Genomic DNA, 9,569 nt, shown 5'->3' on the forward strand with positions numbered 1-9,569 from the left:
TTGTGCTGCATGGCAATTGCAATGTTGATCAATTTTTCAATATTTATGAGAGTGGGTTTATCGTTATTATGAATAAAGTCCTGGTCAATAAACATTATTAAAAGGACAATAAGCGCAACAATTTTCACAGTAGTTTTCCAAAGAATTCCAATTTGTATACTGTCCACATTGAGGCTACTTGACATTACTGTGGACACTTGGGTAAAAGTCGACAATTTTGATGATATTTATACTGTTTAACAAAAAAGCCAAATTTGTGTCTTTGCAATTAGCCAATATTTATTAATTCGTTTTTAAATGTTTGTATTCATCGCTTTTTATAAAATGGTTGTCTTTTATGTCCATGTCCATTAGTTCGGTCTCCGTGAATCGAATTCCGAATTTCATTGCTTTTCGCCTGCACGTCTTTATCGACGTGCTTCACTTCTGATTTGTAAAATCGTCCATCTGATTGAGAAGAAATTTTTGTTCAACGATGTTCAGAGGAGTGGAGAAAATTTGAAATTTTTTTGCAGAAGAGCTATAATAGTTAGGTGCATTGCCGTAACGAAATGATGATTAAGACACAATTACAGATCGTCGTTAATCTTAAGGAAAAACTTATGAAAAAAAGACACGAAATTGTCACTCTCAACATGTTTGTCATATTTGAAAAGCGAAAGGAATATGATGGCACATTCTAAAGAACGGAAATTCGAAAAAGTTTCTGCACACAATTAGGAAATTAAAATACCTTCTTCAGATATGGCATTTTCTTCAACTGCGGTATCCGTCAAATTGTAAAAATTTCGTTTCAATTGATCGTATTTCTTCGACAACAGTAAATATTCTTTGAGGGCGATATTTCGTCGTTCACCAGTTTCCGCAATTATTGTCTTTCGTTCTTCGTATCCTTGTTCGTACCAATTTGTAGGTTCGTCCATGGATTTCTTAGCAAGATCCTCTTCACTTCAATTAAATTAAAACAAATTCAACTAATGTACAAGACTACACACTTTTATGTAATATTGCTGTACTTACGACATAATGCTTTGAATTAAATGTAGATTTTCAATCAATTCTCAGTTTTTCTGCTGACTGAACGCTTAAGTATTTTTAAAATGACGAAAAGAAAATTCAAAGGCAACTAATTGTTTTTAGGGGGTCTTACTAGAATATAATAGAATTATACGAAAATCAATTACATTTGATCTTTAGTTTCCAAGTAGCATTTTTTCCTATGGAAAATCGTTAGTTGATCTTGTGAAATAGATTTTGATTTTTCGAATTTTTAATCTGAATTGAACCTTTGAAAAATTGTACATTAGATCGTTTACGTAAATAGCATTGATAAGCACTAGAACAGATATTTTTAATGGACAATTGTCTCGCTACAACGCACTTCAAGCAAAAGTACAAGGATTGACAGGTGACAAATGGAGGAGTTTTTGTATAGATTTAATATTTTATAAGGTGAGAGTTTGGTGCGATGATCAGCATCGCGGAATTTTAAAATCCCATACAAATTTTATTTCTAACAGTGCACAGTCCTGTTTCAGAACTTTGTTTATGGTATCGCATATGCTTGTAGTGCGTTGCTATCTTGTAAAGTAAACTAGAACGCAAGCAATGCAGTGGATATCCTAAAATAAATTTACATAACAATTTTAACTACTGAGGCACCCCCTGAAAATTTACATATAAAACGATACTGTTTGGCAATCTTTTTTTTGTTGACATTAGTTAAAATATTAAAGATATTTAATTTCAAACTTTGATTTTGTGTGATCATTTAACTTATTAAGTCGTTGAATCTCTGCTTTTTGTTCTCGTGTTGGTGGAATTTGAATGTTTGAAAGAGGAAAATCTCTACAAATAGCTAGGTCATCCATTACTTTTACGCGAGTTAGTGGTACGTATGATGTAGCTATTTCCCTGGGAAATGGTGGTGGGGGAAAGTTTAAATCAACCACAACTTTCTTTATGGTTTGACCCTGACTTTTATGTGAAGTAACACCAAAATATGGTACTATAGGAAACTGCTTTCTTTTTACCTTTACAATTGGTGCTCTCATACATCTTTTTCTTAAAGGAACTGGTAACATTTTTGAAATGTCAACACTAAATTCTTGTTCCTCTAATGGAATCGGTACTATTTTCGGTGGTAAGTTTTCTAAGTTTGGAAGATTGTCTGTATTATTAAATTCTATCAATGCAAATACTGGTTTATGAATGTAGACAGAATTTTCTGGAAATATTTTCGTATTAACATTTTCATTATTTTCTGAATCTAGATCGTCATAAATTAATTGTTTGAAAATTCCGACTGCCCCATTGCTTACTCCTAGTTCTGTATATAAGCTTCTTGTTAACGTGACATACATGTTTTCTACTAAAGGTAAATAGCCAGGTAGATTTTGAGTTTTGTTATCATCTAAAGATAAAATGTACTGTGCAATTTCTTTATTTTTCTTTGAATTAACAGAAAATTTGTCATTTGCAACACAAACTATCAGTGGAGTTTTATTATCCTTTGCTAATTTTTCAGCTGCTTTATTGTTTATACGAGTCCTTAAGTCATTTCTAAATACTATTATAGGTGCATTATTCCAGGGTGACTCGTTCAGTGATTTTACTTCATTGTCAATTCTAACAATACGTTTTTTTAATTCATTATGGTCATCTTTATTGGCATTCCCCTCTCGGATTCTATTTTGAATATCTAATAAAACTTTGTCGGTTGTTCTCATTTGCTCTTTCAATATGACAACTTCATTTATTTGTAACCATAATGCTCTTCCAACTTTTTTTCTAATTAGTGAATTATTCACTTTTGGTAGTTTTATGACTTGTCGTTTATCTTTCTTCGCTTGAATATTTTCTTCTTTTTGTTTTATTGTGTGTTCCTCTTCTAGTTGTATTATTTTATCTTCTTCTGTTAGATTTTCGATAAAAATTTCTTTTTTATTTTTTAATTCATATCCTTGTTTCAGAATGTCTGCGTAAACCGGTAGATCCATTACTGGTTTATATTGTAATAAATCACCAAAAAAAACTATATTTTTACCACCAAAAGGTAATGTTGCATCTGCCCAATCTTCCTTTGCTATACTCATCAAACGACTTAATTTAGCTAACGTGTCTAATCCTATCATAGAAACTTCATCAAGGAAAACGTATTTTATATGTTTCCATTCCATTTCTATGTTCGATTTTTTAGTTTGAGATATTTTTGTTAGTTGTCGACAGTGTAAAAATGACTGCATTGTTAAACCGTCGATACCCATTACGTTAGCTGCCGCAGAAGTTGGCGCTAATTTCCTAAGAATTGACAATCGATCAGTCATTTTGAAGTATTCAGTTAATGCTTTGGTCAAGTGAGATTTTCCTGTACCAGCTGAAGCAGGAATACACATTATAAGTTGGTCTTGCCTATTTGCATCATTATTGAAAGAACATTTTTCGTCTAAATGATCAGTTATGATTATAAAAGCTCGACGTTGTTCTTCATTTAAACTGTAATTTTTTATAATTAAATCTTGTGTGGTAACATTAAAAGAACGAACAGCGACTTCAGGAATTTTATTGCTGTCATCACCGAATGATTGATCAAAATGAAAACTGTTAGAATCATTAGTTTCATCTGAAGTACCATAAAGTATTGCCTTTCTACGTTTTTCTTTTTCCAATTTTAATGATAGTTGCCATTTAATATTTTTTGATGTAAATCATGTGTGGCACATATTAATGGCTTTAAGTTGAATTTTGCACTTCTTGAGCGAGTTTGATTTGCAGTGTTTTTAATTATTTCATCAGGTTCACAGTTAAAAATAAAATTTTTATTTTCATCTATTATAAATCTATTAGTTTTTGACAGAGCTTCTATTGTCGAATTGATGTATTCACAATCTTTTTTATTATAAATATCATTTGGTTCTTCACACATATCAAGAAGATTTGATAATTCCTCGTCTATTTCTTCGTCAGATTCAGATTCTCCGTCTAATCGAGTATAGAATGGTGGCTCTGCATTTACTTCTTCCAACTGCTCTATTAACTGGATTAAATGTTCATTTTTTTCTTCTTTGCACTCATGTAAAAGTTCTATATTATCAATGATATTTTTGTGGGAAAGATATTTTTCTTTCTCTTTCCATGACTCTAACCAACTTTCATTAGGAGAGCAAAGATGTGTATATGTTCTCCAAGGAAAAAATAATGTTAGAATAGATCTACAATATCTTTCTTGAGTAACTTCTCGATTTTTTCGAGGAATTTGTGGTCCTACTAGCACTGGTATTACTGTTTTAACACGCTGTACTAATATATGTGTAGATGTCTGTGGATGACATTCATCGAAAAGATATCTTTTTTGTGCTGGCCTGCCTTTTGTTTTTTGTGGCACATCGTCTATGTCTATATCTAAGTTCATTTCCTTAAACATTTCTTGTTGTTCTTGCTCTTTTAAAAGTTTTTCATCTGATTTATCTTTTTTTTTCTTTTTATATTTTGAAACAAATTCATATAAACATATATCATTTAATTCTGTTGGTCTGAGTTCATAGTCAACTCTCTGGTTAATTAGAACGAAATTTGTCTTGTCAGCGTTCAGTTCTAATTCGAATTGTTCCTCATTTTTTTCTAAATTTATGTCTTCTTCCAATGGAACGTCGTTTTCATCTAGTTCTATTATCGATTCCCTATTTTCTTCAGTTAAATCATTAGTTTCAATTTGATTTACTCTATCTAGGCCGGTTTGTATATAACGTTCTATTCCAATAAGAAAGATATTTTGAAAGGTTTGATTTGTAAAATGATCTTGATAATTCATTAAATAACTAGCTACTTGAACACCAGATAATTCATTTTTACTAGCTATCGTGTTATAACATTTTAAAATTAGTTTTCTGGAACGTTCTAGTATGTCTATATTTTGATCTGAATTATTAGACGATTGTTCTTCAAATGTATTTACAGCTTTATGTATTAATGAGAATATATCATAAAAAGACAGATTACTTTTAGTAACATAATCTGTAATATAATAGCATAATGCTTTTGCATCTTTACCGCTGAAAATATATTTTATATCCATGTTACATCGACATGCCGAAATAATAGTCTCGTTATAATTATTTAGCCATTCATTTGTTCGCTTCATTTTCAATTCTCCAGTATCTGGATCTATTGATGATTTTTCTACTTTTGCTCGTGGGAATCGCATTCTACAAGTTGTTTTTTTATCTGTTAATTTGGCATATTTGTAGCAGGTTGCATTGTGACGATGAATATTAGTTTCAGTGACTAAATTAATTAAGTCTTGCGCAAATTTTTGTTTCATAGTTTAAATCGCGCGGATGAGGTGTAAAAATGCAGGCAGCTGGTAGATCCCCTTTTAAGTACTTCCAATTTTGATAAGGGGATTTGGTTTTTTCAGATTTGGAAGTATTATCAGACATATCATTAGACAGATTTTCATAATCAGATTCAGAGTTGACCATAATATCATCATATTCGTCGATATGGTCTCCAATCGTCTCTTTAACAATATCTTCCAAGTATTTTATTAAATTTTTTCGAAATTCTGGGTCTGCTATCTTTTCCATCATATCTTTTGGTCTTAGCTTATGTAAGAGCCAAAGGAGCATGTGTACATGAAGGCTTCCCCTTCCTTGACTTTCTACAGGTCCAAAGTACGAATCCATTGGTCCAAGAACGCCGCCCATAATCAATGCAGATATTATATTTTCAATTAAGTAATTAAAAAAAGTTGCTGTTGATACTGGGTGTGATGCAGTTATTTGCGATCTAACATATCCAGATGGAAATTTATTAAAAACATTTTCAAAGTCAATGTCTACACCACAAATATAGAGTGATATGGGATTGCAGGTGTCTGCAGGGTTTATTGTTAAAAAAATATGAGGTAGGCCTTGTTATATATCAATGAATGTAAATTGACTCGTAATTTTGAGCGTGCTTGAACGCTTCCTTGTACATTTCCACCTACAGCCTTTACTTGTTTTACTAGCCTATTTACATCTGGATTTACTTTGAAAGTAGTATTTTTGTTTTTCTCTGAAATTATTTTAGTGCTTCCTCTACATCAGTTGATTTTACATTGGATATTTGTTGCGCGTAAGATTGTGAATATGGTTGATTCATCATGAGTTTTGCAGTATAACATGCATTACGGCGTTGTAATATATTAAAACAACAAAAATAAAACTGTGGTGCCGCTCAAATCTCTTATCTTGATAGCTGAGTAAATACTGTATGTGCATTTATAAGAGGTTTTGTTTTTTCTATCTGGATATCTGGCCCTCCTAATCCGTAGGGAAACAAAGTTGGAAACAATCCTAACAGTAATAAATGGTTATCATATTGGTTAACGAGCTTTTCAACTGCGAGGAATCATATAGTAGGTATTGTCTGTCGTGTTAACTTGTTTTTCTGGAAAAGTATTATTCAAAATATGATCTTGAATATCTCCAGTCGATGTGTCTATACCATCAACATCAATTAGAGCGCTACTACTTAATGAAATCAATGTTTCTCCCAATCTCATCAGTTTCATTAGAATCTTGATTCATGATTTATTGTATTAAATTTAGAGTCATTCATAGATTCAGTGTTATCTAAATTTTCGGTTAGCATATCCAGAACGGCATGAATTAGAAGCATGTACGTTTGTACTCGAATCCATTGTGATCCATAGAGAGTCAGGTATATCATCATTTGGAAGACTGTTTAAATTTTTTTCGGAAAGTTTAATGTCTTTATACACTGGGTTATTTTCAATCAACCATTCTAAGGCTGTTTTAACCTTTTGCCGCCTAACTTTTAAAAGTTTACTTGTTTCAATTTTGGATGGAGGATTTGACCCAACAAAAATTATTTTTATACTATCACAAAGACTGTCTTCAGTAAAGGGAAGAGTTTTAGCTATACTACTTATATTTTGTTCAAAAACTATTACGTTTCCACTAATTTTAGATTGTTTTGTGGATGCATCATACGTTCTAGCTTGAATTTTAATAATACACTTGTTATGACGATATAATGATATTAACTGTTCTTCTGGAATAGTTAGATTTTGTAATACTTCTGGAACATCCCCTATGAACGAATCATTTGCTGGCGAAAAATCTGGAGTTGTTGGTATTTTTCTATTTAAAGAAGTAATACATTTTGAACAAATATTACATAAGCTATCGTCGGTCATGGAACAATTTTTTAAATCTATTCCAGTTTTGTATAGTATTGTATTTTTATAGCAAAAATAAGTGAAGTCTTTGTTTTTGATTTCAGTATTGTCATTGGTATTTTTACCTTGTAATAAATTCTTCATATATACTGATTCTTTATAGGTAGAAAGCTTTTTGTTTATTACTGTTGTATCACTAGATTCTTTACATATAATTACGCCTGGAATACTATTGAAAATGTTTTCTTGTATGCCGTAAGTAGCATATTTTTCTGGGCGCTTCCTCATTTTTTTCATTTGTTTGCTTTATTTCTTTGGACAAGACTTGAAGACCTGGAATATGTGTAATTGTTGGTTTCGATTGTAGTAATTCCCTGTTTTTTATATCTGAGAATTTAACTTGCTTGAAATCCTTATTGAATCCTACTCTGTTGCAAATGCTACATGTTTTCTGTAAGATTTCTTTTTTTAGACATTTTATCAAGAAAATTTTCTAAACATTTTTTCTTAATAGTTTGATCTATTGGCGATGGCCATTCGTAAGGAATTTTCATATTATTTTTTACTCGTTTTTGTTTTTTTTGGTCAGAATTTTTTTTTTTTAGTTTCCTCTTTTTCCGTTACGGACATATTTAAACGATATTTTTTGTATTCTACATTTATTATGTTTCCCTGGTTTTATTAGATAATTTGATACGCTTTATAAGTTGATCATTGGAATTTTCTGTTGATTTTCTTTTTAGTGTAATTCGTGTATTCGTGACGTAATCTGATTCTGTAGAAATATGTGAATTTTGAACCTTGTATCCATGTTCAATAATAAAAGGAGTCAAAGTAAATTCATGATTAATATCGTAACCACCAGAGCGACGTAAATATTCATACAGTGACTTTATATTCGGAAAGAAGAAAATGTTTAGATGTTCCATCATTTTGTGGAAGTCCTTTTGCAGATCGTGCATGTGGATCAATACGACATATTCACCACACATCCTATGAAGTGCTATAGATAATGAGGAACAGATAAATATTCCGCTGTCATAATCTTTGAAAAATCTTTCTATGTATACTTTTGCAAATTTATTAAAATTCCCAGAATATTCCTTATCAGATAATGGTTGGGAAGAAAGTTTAAATTTTTTTAGCTTGAAGCGATCAATGTCCACAAAAATTTGTTTTTCAATTTCATCAGCAGCTAAGTGTGGATTTGTTATTTGTGATTTCGTTAATGTTGGTTTTTGTGATCTAACTTTAACAGCTTCATTATAGGAAACTGCGTAAATTTGATCTCCTATCATCAGAATTGAATCAAGGTCAACGCTGCTGATTTTATGTTTCAAAATTGTGATAAAAGCTAAAAACAAAACAGAATTTGCGGTACATTGTTTGTTCCGTGAATTCTTATTAAAACGAATATCATTTTGAGCGAAACTTCCTGAAATAACTTTCAATGCATTGGATAGTGTTGGTTGATATAATGAATTATTGCTTTCGTTTTCAGTCATATCAATAAAATGCAATGGTACTAAAATTACTTTTACAGCATCTTCATTATTTTTGACAATATTTGATTGTAAAATTGACTGATTTTCTTTTAAAAAAAAATTGATGAAATGTGTTGCATTTTCAAAGAATATAATTGCTGATTTTGACCCATTACTGTTACCATTCAATGTACGACCATGAGAATCAAAAAATGCATAATGTGAAGAGCCATCTACATTTTGTAATCTTATCAATCCATACGATTGTTCTTTACATGTAATTATTCCATATGTAAATTGACATGATTCGAAATTGTGAACAGCATCAACGAAAAAATCTTTTACCAGTCGTCCCCGCGACACTCAGTTAAATTAACAAACATATCGATTTTTCTTAAAGAAAGTTCTACATTTGGAAGTAAATGTATTGCTTCTAAAAATGTATCGTTATATTTCGAATTTAAATCAAATTGATATAAGATACATTTTTCGTAATAGGTTTGACCTTCACGAAGTATGCTATTAAGATCACGAGAATTCCAAGAAATAACGGGTTTAAAAGTAGCAGTTGCTAACGCTAACGCTGCCATTGCAGTACATTGGTGATGGGGCAACTTAAATTCGCTTGAGAATTGAGAAAAGTCGCCAAGAATAATTTTATAAAAGTGGTTATATCCTTTGAAATCGACTTCTGTTACTGATTTTTTCATCAAGGTGGTGTCTACGATGTCATTACGGGTGGAGCTTGCTGAATTATCGGAATTATCTAAAGAATTTTCTTCATTGATCAACTTATTACGTACTTTCCTCATCGATACTGCTTTTTCCTTAATTTTTTTAGCATATGATTTGTTCTTAAGTTTCGGCATTTTTAGATTTTTTTTCTGTTTACAAATAAA

Source organism: Bradysia coprophila, unplaced genomic scaffold, assembly GCF_014529535.1.
Source record: "Bradysia coprophila strain Holo2 unplaced genomic scaffold, BU_Bcop_v1 contig_350, whole genome shotgun sequence".
NCBI lineage: Eukaryota > Metazoa > Arthropoda > Insecta > Diptera > Sciaridae > Bradysia > Bradysia coprophila.